Source organism: Haliaeetus albicilla, chromosome 10 (genome assembly GCF_947461875.1).
Source record: "Haliaeetus albicilla chromosome 10, bHalAlb1.1, whole genome shotgun sequence".
Lineage (NCBI taxonomy): Eukaryota > Metazoa > Chordata > Aves > Accipitriformes > Accipitridae > Haliaeetus > Haliaeetus albicilla.
Window position 1 is genome coordinate 12,971,401 of NC_091492.1, and position 15,191 is coordinate 12,986,591.

Genomic DNA, 15,191 nt, shown 5'->3' on the forward strand with positions numbered 1-15,191 from the left:
GTGCAGCCTGCACAGCCTTACAGCTCTCCCGCAGCAAGTGCAGTCCAATCACGTCATGCAGCAATTAGAGCAGCACACTTAGCTACTTGGATCAACTGACATTTCTTCAGAGTGGTTTTAAGTATCAAGAAATGTGAGCAACTATAAGCTAAAACAGAGAGTGCTATTCCTAATATTGTGTACTCTTGGCAGGAGGGACATCCACGAGGATAAACATTCCAGGTTTTAGGGATGGACCCTGTAATTACACTCAATAGGCAATGACTTAGAATATTTGGAAGGCCAAAGAAATAATAGTGAAATAAGTGGCTTAGAGTTAAGCAAGAGGGGATATTTCCCCCAGCAACTGGAGTAAGACTCTGCTCCACTCCACTTCATGTCCCTGCTTCTCCCTGAAGCCATATTCATGCATCCAGAAACTTTCCACCAGAAGTGCTCAGTATTGCCTTACATGTTTAGGATGACCTTTACACCCTGTGAAAACTTCAGAAGCCCAACAAATCTACCTGGAAATTTGGATCATTTCAGACTGCACTGGAACACAACAGGAGCTCTGCAGAGAGAAGGAGCATATGAAGTCACTGAGGAGGGAGTACTTGCAAGGAGGGAGTACTTGCAAGGAGGGAGTGATTGCTATGGAGGAAGGCCAGAAAAAAAGTAGAAAACAACAACAAAAGTAGCAACAGAAAAACCGGGAAGAGGAAGCAAAAATGGTAACGTGACACCATAATGCCTTACTGGCTCTAAAGCAAGGAAAAATTACGAAAGCATTCATTTATTCATTTTCAGCCAAAGAAAAAAACTAGGGCATAAAAAAAGGAAAAAAAAAACGAACCAAACAAACCAGAAAATAGAACATGTGAAGAAAAAGGGCAGCAAAGGAAGAGGAAATTAAGAGAGAGGAGAAACAAGTGCTGGAAGTGAAGGAGTGGATGGGGGGGAGGAGGCAGCACAAAGAGATCTGACATACAGGGCTTTTAGGTAAGTGAATTTTATTTGTATATGTCATTTCCTACTTTTTATTGCATTTGTCTGGCAACCATCCCACAGTTCCATAACCTATGGGTGGGTGGGAGGAGGTGGCTAAGAGGGCAAAATGGTAGGTTTTGGCAGAATATTGACATGACTTGAGTCAGGTCGTTACTTGTGGTTGTCATTAGACAAACAGTGAAACTGGGTTAATGGGGCAGGTGTTTATGAATCCTACAGGCTAGAGGAGGCTCAGTTTTCAAAACCTGACTCACACAGAAAGGGAGAGGCCCGAATGATTCAATGCAGTGAAAGCAATGGCGAGCAGGGGTTTCAGCACTGCAGGGGCCACAGGGACCTATTTCAGATTTACAAGGCAGTTCTCAACTGTCAGGTATGCTTCAGTCTCTTAACAGACTTAGGAAGGTGGACACTGCTTATGTTTCTGTATTATTAACTTTCTTTTTTGCAACCATGGGATGGAAATAATTTCTTTTGTAGTGCAAAATGAGATCCTGAGCACAACTATATGGCAAAACATGACTGTCATGGAAAATATTCTGAATTCTGAGTCTCTATCTTGTCTGGGTACCTTTGTTTCTTTTTGCCCTTTGTTTAACTCTTTACGGGCTTTTTTCCTAATTATCTTGAATTTAAAACTGAAAAATTTCGAAAACATACAGTGTCAAATAAAATGAGTTAGGATTTTTGAAAACTTGAGAACATATGCAATAGCTGCCATCAAGAGTCAGACAAAATGTCCATGTAGACCAGTGTCTTCTCTCTGAGAGTGAGAAGGAGCAAACGCCTAGCGAAAAAGTGTATGAACTCTGATATATCGCTCATACAGAGCAATCCTTCTTCCTCTGTGTGCTTCTGCCCTCTGAAGATTGGTATCTTAGACACTTTGATTTGGAGGCTGGATCTTGATCATCATGTTTAGTAGCTAGTGATGGATTTCATTTGCATGATTTCATGTAATCCCTTTTATGGTCCATTTACACTTTTGACCTCCGCACCATCCTGTGGCCATGAGTTCTGTAATTTCATTATGCACTGTGAGGATAAAGTACTTCTTTTGTTTGTTTTAAGACTGATGCCTGGTCATCTAATTGGGGCTCCTAGTCCTTGAATTTGTGGGAACTGTTGAATAATGGCTTTATATGTTAGAAATAAGGCTTTTGAAATAAAAAAGCTCTCTTGCAATTTTAAAGCCTTATGATCAGGCAAGCTCCTCCTCCTCTTGCAAATCCTTCCATGAAAAAAGGAAAAAGTCCCAACTCCAACTGCAGCCTGATGAAATTAGAATTAATTAAAGCAAAGGTAGTTTTTTGGTGTTCATACTGCACAGATAAGTAGGCTTAGTCTTATTTTGTATTTCCTGTATGGTTCCCTTCTCATGTCACATCACAGTGCTATTGTCAGTTCCACGGGATGTGACATAGTCGATTTGTAATGCCATGATCTGTGGCACAACTGCTAAATCATAAGTATGGTAATGGGAGTGTATGTTCATTGAGTTCTTTGCAAGAAGAGGAAGGGGAAAGGCCTGGCAAGTCAATTAAAAAAATTAGGACTTGACTTTGAACAAGACATCTGAGCATGGACAGACAGCAATGTACAGTGGGGTAGACTAGGGTGTGAACTTTGGGTACTTTTAGGTAGAAACTTTGGTAATTGCCACGTTCACATGCCAGCTCCCCATGTAAATATTATTGTTTCTTTTCCACTTGCATCAAAGCTATCTTGCATTTGGTGCTGAGTGAAAGCACGTATATAGATGCTTGCTGTGGGGCAGCTGACATGCTGCTACTCTGCACCCTGCTTTGACCTGTGGCAATCTGCTTTTATGCCTACACTTTCAGGTTTTTGGCCCCTTTGGTCTCTGTCCAGGAGGAGAAGGAGCCAATAACCGTATCGGCTGGTACTGCACAGCAACAGGGTAGGTGGCCCTGAGGGAGCTGGCGGACCACTCCTGTGTGCGGAAAGTGGTGCAGAAGGGTCTGTTCTTTTCCCTGATCTACCACATTTCAACCCACGCAGGGCAGGAGTGGGTAAGAGAGACGATGTGAGGCAGAACCAGTTTCCATCTTCCTGCAGACGGTAGTTATCCACATGATCTCTTTGCAGTATCTTCCAGTTCAGTGTTATTTTGTTTCATTCTAGTCAGATTGCTTTACACAGAGACAAAGAACAAATTCCAGGATAAAATCAAAACTGCTCTGAAAATGCACTGTGTGTGGCAGTATTTGGAGCAGCGGTGAGAGGTTAAAAAAAAAAGAGCTTGACCCTAACCCAAGAATCAAAATTAATGTAAGAGAATTTAATGCAACACAAGGTGTGGTGGAACAGAGGCTATTGGGGGGTCTCGTTTATATCAGTTATGACATTCAATATTGAGCACTTAAAAAGAAACAACGGTGTAATGGTTTTCACTGAATTGTATGAAGAAACAGGATAACTTTAACAAATATCGCAAAACATGTCACAAATCAATTGTATTGAAAATATATTGGGCTTCTTTAAAAAAAAAAAGATCGGAAAAGGAAGCAGCACAAGCAGGAGGAGAGACAGCACACAAAGATTTACTTCTGAGTGCTACAAAATATTGAACTAAAAATAACATTAAAGATGAAATTTGCAATGAATCTCAAGCTGCTAAATTCCCAAAGGCTGGGTCTGCCAAAGGCTCTGTTGGTTTCCTCTGTTCTTTTCTGTCTTTATTTAAATATTTTATACAGTTGTCTATGTTCATGTGTAGTGCGAACTGTCATTTATATTTCAGTCCACTCTAAAATGGATCTTAGACTATCTCAAGCTGTGCACTGCAGTGAGTAGTTTTGAACTGAGAGGTAAGTTGAAGCGGTAGGGACAAATGAAGACTGATATTTAATGTGGTTTTTGTGTACTTATATTTTGCTGTCATGTATTTTGCCTTAAAACTGATTTGTAATTTTATGCGTTTTGTGACATTATGATAAGATGTGATGTGAGTATGGTTTCCATTTAGCAAATACATTGATGTATTTTTGAGTCGAAGTGCTTGACTGTGGGAATTCTGAATTCTGACCTTAGGGTTTAATGTTTAGCAATAACAACATGCAGGTTTAGATCTGCAGTCTTAAATGCTCCTCCTCGTGCGTTGGACTTCCCAACATAAACTTTTTAAAACAAGCCAGTCTTAAGCTTATTTCAGCTTCACTTCTGTGACAGGCCCACAGGGTGCTGAATATCCTTTCGTCTCCATTGTCTTAGGAATACGGGGCACACCTTACCCAGAAAAATTGGGACTTGCCATGGAGCTGGGTCCATCACCCTGGGATAGATTCTCCCACCCATCTCATGTTGGGGGAGGAAGCAGAGAGACCTTCTATATCCCCTGTAAAGACAAATTGCAGCAGTCGTGGTGGCTGGAGCACAGAGAAAGCTTCCTAATTGCTCCCCACAGGGTGGAAGACGCCCGAGCTGAGGCTGGAAGGGGCACTGCAGGCAGAGCCGTGCCTCCAGCCCAGCAGTGCCAGCCGTGGGCAGGGTGATGGTACTGACAGCAGAAGCATGTACAGTGCTCCGAACCCGAAAGGAGAAAGTGCTCCCTGAAGGACTCGTGCTGCTGTATCCTGACCTTAAGACAGTCCTGTTGCTGATGCACAGTGCTATCTGTTAGATTAGGTAAGAAATGTTAAGATATATTACGGTGGGATTCTGCATTGGTTTTACACCAGCAGGGGGAAGAACAAAATTAGTAGTCTTGGACTCCATTTCATCAGTTCTTACAAAAGAGAGAATTCTTAAGAAATTATGTTGCTTTCTTGCTTCTGAACAGTAAGTCATACAGAATAAAAATTTAAAATAATGGCTATTAGATTAAGAAGTCTAAGAAGCTTTTACTACTTGGGAGCTTTGACTATTAAAGAATTGATAAATTGCCACTGAAATACAAGCAGCTCTGCAATATGATAGATCAAAGTTCATTTTTTACCCTAATGCGGAGTTAAGATGAGCAGGCTTACTTTTTGCCCATCTTCTTTGCAGATCCAAAACATTCCTTTCTCTTTAGTTGAGTGATCAATTTACCAGAAGAGCCCAATGTATATGTTGTGACTGTAGGAAAATTCTTATTCACAAGCCTTTAAGTAGTAATACAGCATGCTGGCATTATGCAAACCCCAATACATCTCAGCACTGCTGTCCAAAGTATATAGTATGTCTCCTCCACATAACACAGATGCAAAGGTAATTAATTATATTTCATAAAGGGATATTTCTTAAAATATTTTGACCACATTATTGAAAAGTTAACTCTTCTTACACTAAGTTAGCAGAAAGACTTCAGCATGTTGTGTTTTAGTGGACTGTATTCCATAGAAAGGACTCAAATGACTGAAATGTAAACTTTGGAAAGACACTTGAAACTCATGGCTTTTTAGAAATATATTAATTGCATGTCAATGTAGTTATAAGAGTTTTTACTTTTTGTATAGGCTTTTTGGTGTATTAAATACCTATTATTATTTTAGAAGCATGTCTAAATCCACTCTGATAATTTGTATTTTCTAAAAACCTTTTAAATTAACACTAAAAATATGTAATGAACATGCAACATTAAACACTTGTAAGGGCAGAAGATACAATCATATCCTTCAGAAAATATTTCTAAAATGTGTGATCTCCAACCCACTAACTTTCAAGTTGTGTAAAAGCTACAGTTGATAACAAGGTCTTGTACATCTGGATCATTAGGTAAATACTGTCTGCTAGTATAGCTGGAGGAGATAGACATTTCCATTTTTAAGTTCAGTTCTGTAAAGAAAATCCTTATGTAGCTGTCCACAACTTGGCTGCTGATCTTAGGTCGGACACAGCGCATGCACACTGTCATAGCACCTTTTGTTCAAAGAGGAGGAAAATCCTGCATGCAGCCCTGTGAATGTTCAGTCCTCCAAAATGCTGTGCAGTCCGATCCAGCAAAACACTTAAGTGCATACTTAGTTTTAAACTTAAGGAACAAGATACAAGTTAGATATATACTTTGCTAAAAGATGCAGGATCAAATACATATATTCCTGAAGGAGGTATATAATGTGTGAAAATAAATTGTATGCGTAAATACATATACATCGCTAGATAGGTAATTAAGGAAGCCTTTTATTTCAGTTCAAGGAATACTTACATTTACAGTATTTTGTTTCACATTAATCCTTCAGTAGTCTACCACAGCTTGTATCTGGCCATGAAATTTTCATCTATGTAGTGTCTTTCTTTGGAATGTAACGATTTACAAACTCTGAGCCTGGTTTTGCTTATCTTGAGGTTGGTGACAGAAATCCCAATTTTGCTCTCGAAGGGCATGATTGGACCATTTAACATTTATTTCAGCCTTGCAGAAGGACGTATTGCTTCTTTTATATATAAAGTATGCCAAAATAAGATTAAGAGACTTTATGAACTTTGCACAGTAAGTCAGTGGCACATAGTCATAGAACTAAGGATTCTTTCCTTCCTGACTCTGACTTCCTTGCTTTATACTGTGCTTTTGATAATGTGTCTGCATTCCCATAGCAATACTATTCTGGCACATGATAATGCAATATTTTTTAACTATGCTTTTCATGTGATGTGTGCAAACCTAAAATCTATAGATGTGCGGTATACATGGATAGAAGAATTCATATTACAATATGTAGCTACAAGCATAATAAATGGAAATTGATGAAAAGGGGATCTTTTTACTGCTGGGATTTTAAAGAATTAAACAAATGTGCGTAGTTCAAATAAGGCAGAATCTTTTGCTTCTTGTCATAGAAAGAGAGATGGTCATGTGTTGGAAGAGAAAGTCAGCTGCTGCTTGGTAAGTACTCTATGATTTTTCTTGACTGCTGCCATTTGGGCCCTATCAAGTCCAGTACTTACCGTGCCGATCAGGGACACTAGCTCCTTTTTTGTTGTTCTGTCTTTTGAAAGGACAGTCTGTCTTAGAAAAACTAAAACTATAGCAATGCAATACAATACCATCTCTTCAGAAATATCTTTATTAATTCATTTGCTTTGCAAGTGGGAGCTAAATCAGCATAATTGTGAAGTTAATTCTTGGTCCAGTCTTTTTGTCTTGAAGGCAGAAGAGAATCCCAGAAAAGTGACATTGAATGCTATTTTTCTCTCATTTTTTATAGACAGTCTTTGCACAGTACAATATTAGGTGAAGCAAGTATTTGTAATTTATATATTTGTGCTAGGTGGTTTTAATTCTTATTGTTGTTGTTCTTGTTTTAGTAGTAGTAGCAGTAGTAACAGCAGTAAGTAGTAGTATTATTGGAAGTGCCTCTGTAAGGTTCTGTACAAGTCGATCATGCAAAGATAGCATTCTGGAGATGATGCTCTATCTAACTGGAATCAGCAGGACATAGGAACTATGTCCTGTACGATGAATAACAAAAGAAGGGTAGTTTACATTCTTTGATACATTTCTGCTCGATTAACCCCCAGTGGGATTTTACCCCTCCAGTCACATTTTTTTGTTCCTCTGATCTTCTTTTGTATTTGCTCACTGACCCCGAGCATGTATTTGACTTGTGACCCTATTTCTGTTAATAAAATACAGGCCATCTGACCAGCATTCACACCAATGAACTACAAGGTGATGATTACCTCATTGTAAATGCTAGGAGTTAGCAACACGCAGCAGTGTAAGGCTGGTGGTTGGGTGGGCTGAAGATAACCAACAAAGGCAGCATGAGCAATTCTGAACTGTGATTTCAAAACCAAAATAAAGATAATGAACTCCTTCAAAATATGTAATACTAGCCATAGAAGAACTGTGTATCTCCTTATGTATTGTTCAGCTATTAATTAGTTGATAATGTTTAGGGGATTATGGCATGACAAAAAACAATTATAGCTATAATGTGGAAATTTTCAGTATCTGTATGGGTGGTAGCTTATAAAATCAAAATTACCCTATCTACATTTTGGGTCATCAATTGTAATTATATGCCTCATGAAAAAATATATCAGCACTCAGTGGTAACAAATTCAGGATAGTGTTTTGAGGCTAAATTAACACTGGAAAGCATAGGTGAGCTCTTTCTAAGCAAAGTGTTATTTGTTTTCAAAGCACTAGCAGAAATGTAGAAAATTTTTTTTAAGAAAATGCATAGTAATAAACTTATTAATACTTTCACCAATTCCTTAAACCATGAATCTTAGGAAAAGCACTGTTAATTGTGCGTTACATGAAAAAATCATGCCAAAGCCATTTATCAGATATGTAATCTGTGGCTCTGTTTTGTGACAGGAAGCCATTATTTCCACTGAAAAAACAAATCCGTTAAATTTGAACTATTAGATTACAGCAGGGTTAAGGCTGCTTCTGTGCTGTAGAGTCACATCAGGGTCACAGCCCAGTTCTAGAGATGTACTGCAAGAGCTTCATATCTGATTAAGACAAAAAACTGATAAAATTGTAATGCAGACTAACAATATGGAATTATCTGATGCAGTTTGGGGGGATAGGGGCAGGGGGTATAACATCATTCAGTTTATTTGCATACGTTTGTTCTTTCTACTGAAATCAATCTCTTTGAAGGAAGCAAGAAAACTTTAGAAAAAGAAAATATTAATGCTGGTAAGAGAACACAGAAGAAAATCTTTAGTAAACATTTCTTTTCCAGTGTTGATTATCATCCTGTCTAATGTTTATTTTCATAATTTTCTTTGATCCAAACACAAATAACAATAAAGTTAGCTCCATTTCTTTGAACTAACAAAACTATACCGTGGCCAAATTTGGAGCAAATTTTTAAGTGGCTTTTTGGGTTTTCTCCCAAGCCACATAACAGATTTATAGGGTAGATATTTGCATAAGTCACACCCTCTCCTATGTAGGAATGTTTCTATGGCTAACAGTAAGTTACCTTCTGTGGGCCTCTTTTGGACTTTATTGAAAAGGCTGAGGGCTGTAAGCATCCAGGCACATACTCAATAGCAGTCACGGGAGCACCAGTGGTCCAGGGCTTTGGCTCAGGGCTCACCCCATTGCGTTATGAAAATTGCTACAGTTTGTAGGGACTGACTGCGACTCTGCTGGGCTGGCTGGTGGTTTGCAAACGCAGAGTGTAGTCAGTCCGCCCTCGCTGCATTTCCCACCCAAACCTACATCACAGATGGCAGGCAGAGAGGCAGGGTGGGCATGGCGGAGGACCAGGGCCGTGCCTGTCAGGACCTCTGCACAAGGGGACCTGAAAAGGGGTTGTTACTGCTTCTCACTCTTGGAGCAGAACCGAGCAGCCAGAGCACAGGTTGCATCTTCGCAATCTTCTTCCATCAGGAATTTGACAGACTATAGGTACTACAGACTTAGAAACAACTACATTCCTAACATAAATATTATACAATTGTAAAACAGGTACTACAGCATTTACCATAGTGCTTGAAACCAGGTCTACATTACTGGAGGTGTTTTAGTCTGTACATATTTAAAAACTCTGCCAAATCACAGTTCTGCTTAGGAGACCAAAACCACAAAATCATCTCAGGTAACGCTATTGACCATGTCTCAGAAAGCTGTCCTCTTGTGTGCCTCGCAGCACCTGCTAGGGTCACGGTCAAAAGCCCATATCTGTGATGGAAAGCATATATGTCAACTTCAGATTACAGCTAGCATGTATTCTGGCTGGTCTGTTCAGCCCTCCTGAATGCAAATACTCTCTCTGAATTTGGTGAAAGTTATGAATAAAGACCATGATGTCCAACTTCAGTCAATCAGCTACAGAAGAGCCATATGCTGTATAAACTCCCTGCTTCTTTAGGTTTTTTGAGGATATGATGCAGAAACATGGGAGATTTTCGGGTTCTCTAAAACTTACTGGTTTTTTGCTCTCCCATTACATTCCTGTGTTTGCCCCACTGCTTAGCCTAGCTGAACAAGGGCATCCGGTCTAATGATTGATTGTGAGCAGGTCCAAGTTTCATTCTTAAATCAGCCAGCATGTGGTTGATGACAGGGACAAAGCCAACCCTCATCACTCCCTAAGCAAGTCGTCTTCCCCTTTACTGTACACTTCGACCAAATTATGATTTCACCATTGAAATAAATTTCAAAATTTCCACCAGCTTCAGATGGATTGGGATTTGGCCATTGGCTTCTAAGTGCAGATGGCCTGTTTAAGGGCTTATTTTTAAATCAGGAGGTGTGTAAGTGCTTCAAGAGATTATAAAAGTAGAAATCAATACAAATAACATGAGGTCAGGTATTGCTAAAAAGCATCATTAGAAAATGGACATGTTTAAGGATAAGTCGGAACTAATCCCAGTGACTGCAGGTGACTTACACTTGAGCAAGAATGAAAATTTGGGTTCTGAACTGTGTAGAACAGTTTTGGCTGAACCTTTTTACTTTTTTTTAAATACATGTAAAAATGCCAGTTGTTAACTTCCTGCAGTTTGTTCCCGTCAAAATAGAGTACTTCTGGTCCTAGAGGAGGGAGGCCCCAAACGGTAACTGAAAGTGCCTGCCTAAATGTGCGAGAGCCCTTCCCTTTAACAGAATATCATCACAACTACAAACACAACCAAAAAGCACTGCTTATTCAGTTTCTTTTTTTTCTTTTTAACATTACGAAAACAGGAATACCAGAACCGATACTGTAATTATTGTGCAGTTCACTTTCATCTAAATATGATTAGGAATATGAGACTGGAAAAAAAACCATGCCTCTAGGCTCTGTTTCCTAAATTGCTGTCAACTGTAGCATAGGTACAAAGCCCAGAATGAGCCCACAGTAACATCCACTGTAGCTGTCCCAAGAACAAAGCTAGAAAAGTTAGAGAGCTACAGAATGCCCATTTCTGGGCAGAAAAGAGTGTGAATCAGTGCACTTCCAAAACTTATGAGCTTTACGTTCTTACATGATTTTAAGTAAAAATACACAGAAGTGCTCACGTCCTAGAAAAAGCTCTCCCTTCTTCTTGTTACTGAAAGAAACAGGACTTTGGCATGTAGAAGCAGTCCCTTGTATTCCGTAGTCCCTGAGACTGCATGGCTTCCCGGATAATTCAGAGCTAAACACAAAATTGTGCTCAGCGTTCTTCCCTCCTCCCTTTTTGAAAAAATGTTTATAGTCTGCATTTCTGCAAAGATGAGCAGAAAGCCTTGTAGACAGCTGTAGTAATATCTGCCTGAGTCTGCAGAAGCCTGAAAGAGCAGCAATGAGAGGTATAGTGCTTGAAAACTAAAGATGATAGCCTATGTCATGCTGAAAACTCAGCATGTGTTACAGCTCAAATCCATGTAAAAATAAATAGCATATGACTTACTGTAGTGATGGCTCCATTCGGGGGTTTTTGTTTTTTTAAATATTCAGTTAAATAATATTCAATTTAATATTAAATTATTTTTATATTCAATTAAAATAAAATATTTGCACTTATTGTGAGAACATGCTTTGCCACTGATGGTCCAGGCCTTAGTGGGTGTAAAGCTTTTGTGGTGCCTGGCAAAGGATGCGGCTGATGTCCTAGCCCAGCTACCTTGTTGTAGAGTATGTCCATCTTGAAAATTCCTCTTCAAAATGGCTCTCTAGCAGGATCACTGCGCTCTTCACATCTAAGGACTGAAACACGAGTCGTGCCTCAAAATTCTTATGTTATATAGTCGCACTGTAATTCTTCTTCCTTTATGTCCAGTAATTTTCCTACGCTGGTTCTGGTCTGTTCCCTTCTGCTCAGCAGGGAGTGGTTTTGTTCTTTTTCTTTGTTGCTATTAATTTTCCTGTAACTGTTATCTACTATATTCACATAGCATCTACTATCATGCTACTAAAACAGTGTTCAAGTATATTAAATCCCCCATTTTAAAACAGTAATAAAAGGTTTTTACTAAATAAACACATAAAGCTTCTCTCAGATCATGCAATAAGGAAACTGAATATAGAGCTGAAGTTCCCAGAACTTGGGAGGACAAAGGAGCAGTTTACTAAAGAGCCTTTTCTCAACACTCAGAGCTCTGATAGTCCTTAGAGGAAAGGATAAATCTTTCTCTTTGTCACTCTTCCCTAGGTTTCTTTTGTTGTTTAGGATTAAAAAAAAAAAAAAGTGTAGGTACTACTTACAAGGCAGCTTCCTTGATGTTTCTGGTAGTCCAACCAAGGGACAAGACTGTGTGTATAGGAAGGGGAGATGAACAATTCATCCTGTAAAGGAGTTAAAAACAACAGTGGAAATCCTTTGTAAGAAGAAGAGTGGTTGGGATTATAGCTGCATGCTTTCACTAATGACTTTGCAAACATTTAGCCAGAGATAACCTAGAAATCCAGTTGCACTTTATTTAATATTCAGATAAGGACCATTCACCTGCTGTTAAGCTACAACATCTACAATCATTCTTTGAATACTGATAATTATATGAAGCAGACTCCCCTAGAGGCTGGTAGTCTAGTCTGGATTCACCTGGAATACAAAGATGAATAATATTGCATATTACATGCACCCAAGTAGTTGCAATTTATAGAAATGTCCATTTATGCTCCTGAAAAAAAGATGTGTATTTCCCTAGGGGTATAGTATATGGTGATAAAAACCTGTGTGGGGGACTGTTTGGATTGTAACTCCTAGTGTGCCTGTTGATGATTAATTAATAAACAAATAAATCATTATATTTAGCCTGATATCTCACTACAAGACCATAAAAGAGAAAATGTTAAAAAAGAATTTTGTGTGCCTCGCCATAAGGGAGGGTTACTCAGAGACACAAGAAATGAGTACTAGAAGTGGCATCCAAATGGCTCAGAGTAGGTATGTGTATACATTTTTAAAAGATGAGTATCATTATGAATATGCTCTCTTTGCCTCCCCCTTTCCTCCTCTTTCTCCCATCAGGTGCCTTGTCCTTGTTCTCCCCTCTCATTTGCTGATGGCTGATAACACCTTATCTCCACCAGGGAAGCAAACGGGAAGTTTGCTCCTTCCTCACAAGACTGAGGGTATAATTAGAACAATGCACCTGCTCAGTCCTCCGGTGACTCAGTTAGTCTACATCCATGTCAAAATCCATGCTGTGAGGGTAATTTGATCATCTCACTTACTTTTTTCATATACTTTATATGAATAAACCACCAGAACAAGCCTCCGTTGAGTTGGTTCAGTTTAATCTCACAAATTTGTGTCAACTCTGTGTTGCCAGAAGAATTTTATCATTTGATCTCATGGTTACACTTTAGTAGACTTTAGTACATATTTTATTTCACTCTCCAGAATATAAAATTCCATTTTGTGTCAAAATAATCTTTTTATTATTATCTATTTATATTTCAGGGATACTTACAGGCTTCAACTGAGATCGGGGTCTTGTTGTATGAGACAATACAGAAACATGCAATAAAAGAATTCTAGTCCCAGGAGCCTTGTAAGCTAAATAAAGGCTGGGAGAAAGGAAATATTACCCCCATTTTACAGATGGGAAACCGAAGCTCTGACAATCTTTCCATACAACGCAGTGCAGTGTCATACAGCAATACTGAAGAGAGAGTTCTGAAAAAGCAACAAAGTCCAGAATCTGTGCAAAATAAAGGCTGACTTAAACCCTGTTGTACTGGCAAGCAGCCATGTAAGTTCAAATAAGTTATAGATGTACACTGGTGTCGTTTGCACACTGAGCATCCCAAGGCTCCCTTGGCCTTCTCCATGCTTGTTCATCTCCCAGCCCCCCCTTCAAAGGCAGAAGACGGTGGGTTTTGATGCTGTCTTCTTAGGCTCCTACGAGTTAGTCTACCACTTCCTCCAGCACTTAACAAAAATTTGCCTCTGGCCCTGCGATGCCACAGCGGTATCAAATCTCTCTGACTGCAGCAGCTTCCAGGCTCAGCAGAGATACATCAAGGGTCTGCTAGGTTCTCCTTCCCAACATCTGAAGGGTAATGTAATCTTTTTGTCCTTGAACAGAGCCTGGAATCTCCTGCATTAGAATACTTTTCCTCATTTAATTTGCTCCTCCCAGAAGACCCTGTAAAATCCTGCTCAGGAGCCAACAGAGGGTATTCACTCAAGACCAAGCAGCAGAGAAGCACTTTGGTATTCCCTGAAGACAAGCAGAAACAAGTGGAAATGGTAAGTTCACTGTCTTCCTTTCAAACATGACTAAAGGTGGGAAGGCAGACTGCCAGGAATGAGGATGAGGGTAGCAGTTTGCACAGAGGTGCTTGTGTCCCCCTCAAATCTGCTGGGCTACTGCTGACATTTGCAAACCAGCCTGCTGAATTTCGTTTGCAGAACTCTGTGAGCTAAACCCTTCACCATTCTAACTGCACCACTATAACACTGCCTTTTGACTAAAACCCAGTTCACACTAATTGTCAAGGATCAGATAACAGGAAAATATTTCTATTTGACAGTCTACTATTTTTCAATTGTTCCTCTGTTACATATCTAAGTAAACATTTGTTCCACTTATCATTTCTGAGCAAAAGACATGAATCATTTGACTAGTAAAACCACAACGACAGCTGTTGCTTATTAGAAACAGTCATCTTGTTCAAGGACTTGCTATGGAGGAGTTCTTCAGGAAACCGTTTCTGCTTTTAGTGCTTTACAGTGCAATGAAAGCAAAGTTGAAGAAATTAGGGCATTTTTATTTCACTTACGTGACTGGCAAAACACACAGGTGTGCGCGCGCACACACACACACACACAGAGCAATCATTACAGCTGAGCTAGAATCCCCCAAGAAACAGGAAAATACTCATTTAAGAATACTACCAATGCTATAATACTTATGTTCTTTGACCTTGTGATGTTTATACAGTTCTCTACAATACAGATCAAACAAAACTGGATTTAAGGGTTCCTTTGTAAATAGGTTATAGGATTTGGGACTTTGGTGTTGGATACAATATTTATAAGAGTTATTATGCATGTACCAGGAACATTTTTCACCATTCATGCTTTCTTCAGGTCTCAGGAACAAATTAATTCTGGATTCATAAAATCCCATGAAGCCAGTCATCAGTGGTCACTACTACATTACTTTAAGATAAAGCTTTGCCAGCCAGTGGTAAAAGAAAAAAAAAAATCAGTTTTAAAAGTCTGATCAGGATAGGAAAACAAGGGAGGGCAACTCTACTTATTTGCAGTAAAATATTTTTTAAATTAGTGGAAACAAAATAGGGAACAAAAACCGGACCACAAGGAATTCAAGAACAAATAAGTGAAACTGAGTCAGGCTAGACATAAAG

The 15,191-nt window shown here is 39.2% G+C and overlaps 1 long non-coding RNA gene across 1 annotated transcript; it reads left to right on the top strand.

Moving 5' to 3' along the window:
* Window positions 1-215: 215 nt before the first annotated feature.
* Window positions 216-14,061, top strand: LOC138687088 (uncharacterized). Its single transcript, XR_011326423.1, has 3 exons — window positions 216-981; window positions 13,276-13,567; window positions 13,903-14,061. It is a non-coding gene; the product is annotated as an uncharacterized lncRNA (long non-coding RNA).
* Window positions 14,062-15,191: the final 1,130 nt, after the last annotated feature.